Genomic DNA, 3,968 nt, shown 5'->3' with positions numbered 1-3,968 from the left:
ACTGAAACTTTTTTTTCCAGAGTGATGGCAATTCTTTTTTTTCCATATACAGTGTCTGCAAAATGAATGTATACATACTATCCCACCAGCCCTGAAAGTTCAAGGGGAATAGCTAGACAATGGCTAATTATAGCTTCAGCACAAAAACAAACAAGGCAGCAGCTCAGAGAAGACCAGCAGCATCCCAGCTTCCACAGCAGAGAAGGAACATAAAACTATCAAAACAAGATGGAAAAAGGTATATTAAAGGCTCAGAAAATGTGCAGGTTTACAATAGCCCAAAGGACTCCAAAATGAGGTGCAATTTCAAATTTCATTTAACCCAAAACACGCACAAGATCTTGCTACTTATTGTTCACTTTGCTCACTACAAACAAATCAATTTATAAAAGCAATGTTTCTGCAAATGTCCAGGCATGCTCCAGATAGCACAGATCTCAAGTCTCCTAAGAGACAGAATTCACTCAATAAATGCCCTACGTGAACCCATTACGGATCTCCTTGTGGGTCACTGGCTCCAAGAAGACGCAATTCCTGCAAGGGAGAGTCCTCTCCCTGCACCTGCAATAATTAGGAAAAAAGAAGCGCTCAGTTCCCTGTGTGCTGGGACTCATCTGGACACATTTGTTCCTTCGTCCACTCGGCATCTTCTCGGATGCGGATCATGCAGTCCTTTCTGCATGCCTTCTGGAGAACAAAATGGGTATTTATTTGAAACATTTTGCGAGTAGCTCAGTGCCATGCAGAGGTACACGCAGCATTAAAAGATAAAGTCTCGGCGGGAGCTGTCTGAAAGCAGACGATAGCGTGGCAATTGTTCTGGGAATGGGCATCCGCAAACAAAGGCAGCACCAAGGCCTGGCACAGCTTCCTAGCAGGGTTATGCAAGCCTCTGACAAAACCCCTAGTATCAGCACAAACTGAATGCTGCTATTATACGTTAAGGGCCCTGTTCTTGGCCAACTTTGACCACAGCGCAAGATCCTCAAAGACTATCTTATCAACACTAACGCGCAAAATCCTTCCGCCCCTGTGATACCCAGGCACATGCCCTTCCCAATACATGGCATGGATGGATCTCAATGGGCTAAGAGGGGCAAAAGAAATGGAAACGCTCAGAATACAAGGGCTTCCAAGCGACTTTTACCTACAAATTTTAGAGAAACACAAATCTTTCCTAAAAGATAATTTTTAAAAAAAATCACGTCACAGGACAACAGCCCATGGCAAAGAGACCAACACAACTGCTACTACAACATCAACTGACAGAATCCAAATCTCAGTTACACATCACGCTCTAAGGACAGTGCTAAAGCTCACTTCAAAGCCCTTATCACTACACTAACCAGAAAGGGGCATAGCCATTTAGCCAGTGCACAAAGATTTCAGGACTAAATACTCCAGAAGGAAAGCCTGCTAATACTTGAAAGGGAATGTCTTTGACCAGCTGGGTCACAGGGAACAAGAGCAATAGTTCTAGGTCAAAAATACATCACTTAGTTTCCAAAAGACCAAGGAGTACGAACAGATGAGGCCTTTTGAAACAACCCTCCACTGCACACCGGGGTCTGTGGTGAGAAACAGCTGGTGCTAGAGAAGATCAGATTGAAACTACACCTTTTTATTACCAGAATTGTGTGTTTGGCAGAAAAGGTAAGCAGCACCTCAAAAATCTGTAATGCATGGCAATGGGCTATACTGAATCCCTTTTGCCAAGAGAGTCACAGCAAGGTTTTGATCACTGCCACACCAATCAAACCACACACACTATAAACACTGTAATTTGGTTTATCTTACCACCACCACCAAACAGTGGAAACATGTGCTAGAGAAATCAACAGCAAGGAGCAGGAGCAAGGTGTCATCTCAGCAGATCCTCCCCTGCTCAGGTTCGCAATTCATCTATAACTTGCAAGGGTAGCAAGTGAGTGGAAAACTTAGTAGGCTAGAAGTGCACAGTGCATGGGAGGAGCAAGATTCTTCTTCATCTAGGTAAGAAAATTTCCAGTGCCTCACAATCCCTTTTGCTAAGGGCATGGGAAGACTGACAGAACCACAGTTTAGGAAAAACACCATATATTAGTGTTTCTCCACAGAAAGCTTCAGCCCCCGAGTATGCAGCTGACTCCATTTGCTTTCCAGAAGCCAGGAACCCTGTACAATAGCTGCTGTCTAGTCTAACAAATAAAACAGCAAACCTGCACAGGTCTTCCAGACACCATAAGCAGCCATTTTCTCCACAAAGCCTTGGCACAGAGATACTAAGGCGAGAACAGCCTGACCACACAGCACGCTGCCAGCAACCCCAGGCCAGTCTAGACCACACCGTGCACAAGGTGCGCAGTATTTACTCAGTTGCCAAAGAGCTAACTTTTGGCAACCAAAAGTAACTGAAACATGAGAAGTGTAAGCTCCCTCAATGCTGTCCCAGGCTACGCATGCTGACAGATGCAAGGCATGCTGTGGGCCCTGTCTTTGTCCCCGACATGGAGGTGGTGACACACTAGCTGGGCACAGCTCCACACCAGAGTGGGAAGAGGAAGCAGCACTTAAGTGTTTGGGCACCGACAGCTGCTCCCCGTGACCAACTGGGAAAAGGCAGTCGGCCAGAGATGATGCTCTTTCATCCACCACCCAGTAGCAGCCATGATTTCAAGGTACCTTCCCGGGGCAGGGGCAGAAGATAGCACCTCTTCCAGGTTTGAGGTCTCAGAAGATGCATGCCATATCACTGCATGCCAGACCCAACTATATTTCAAGAAAACCTGAAAAGTTTGCTTCTCTACTACTTCCAACGGGGAAAAAAAAGTAAACAGGGTCTATTAGCCAAATAACTTTTATCAGAGCTCAGGCACCTTCACCAAAATCCAGAGCAAGCAGAAAATACAATTTCTGCCCCAGCCCGCTGACAAACACCCAGAGCCAGCAGAAAATACCATTTCTAACCCTCCCTGCCCTGAAACTAGACACCTGTGGGAGGCAAGAAAAACACTGCAAGAGGGACTCCTCTTTTTAGGGGTACAGCATGGGCCTCGCCTGGCCGCCGGCGGGGTCCGGGGCGGGGGGCTACGGCGGGAGGGGCCAACGGCCTCCTCTCACCGTAGCCCCCTGCCCCGGACCCCGCCGGCGGCCGAGCTCTGCCATACAGCCCCAGAGAGGCGACCGAGAGCCCCCGGCCCACACCCGCTTCCCCCGCCGAACAAGGCCCCGGCCTCGCTGCCTCAGGGCCGGGACAAGGCAGGCCGCACCGGGACACCATTATCGCTCATCCCTCCGTTTCACCAGCCGAGTCAGGGACCCACCACACCGCACTCCCCGCTCACCATCGCTGCTGCTGCCGCCTTCCTCCTCCTCCTCCTCCTCTTCTTCGGCTTCGCAGGGGCCCCGACTCGGCCCCGCTCCTCCCCGCCCCGGCACCGAGATTACCCGGCGCCTCCCCGCCGCGCCCTCACGACGGCGCCCCCTGCTGGGCGCGCCGCAGCGCCGCGCGCGCTCCCGGCGAGCAGCGGGGCAGCGGCGCGAGCGGGGGAGGCCTCGTTCGAGGCCTGTCCCTCAATTTAAAGCTTCCAAAACCGCGGCTGCGGCACGGGAAGATGCTGTCTTTTGGTTAAAAGCCTGAAAAAGCCTCCCCCCCCAAAAAAAAAGGGGGGGGGTATTTTTTGTTTTTTAATAAACCCGTTCTAATCCCTGCCTGGTGTGTTCCTGCTGTTTTCAGAAGGTGGTTTTTGTTCTGTGCAAAATGTAAGGCAGGAGCTACCGGTCAATACAGCACTAAACTTTTTTTTTAGGGTAGATCAGCTGTGACCCCGTGAGACAAAGGTTCTGTCTGAAACCCAGCACCCAAGAAGCAGAATACAGTTTGGGACCAGCCTCCCGTAAGCAGAGCAACCATCACGTGGCAAATATCCAAAGGGTGGTATGTTGTTCTTTTTTTTTCCTCCTTTAAGTTGTGGGAAGCAATGTTCAGA

Source organism: Phaethon aethereus, assembly GCF_964289735.1.
Source record: "Phaethon aethereus genome assembly, chromosome: 7".
Taxonomy (NCBI): Eukaryota; Metazoa; Chordata; class Aves; order Phaethontiformes; family Phaethontidae; genus Phaethon; species Phaethon aethereus.
The sequence above is the reverse complement of the archived record's forward strand: the minus strand, read 5'-3'. Positions refer to the sequence as shown.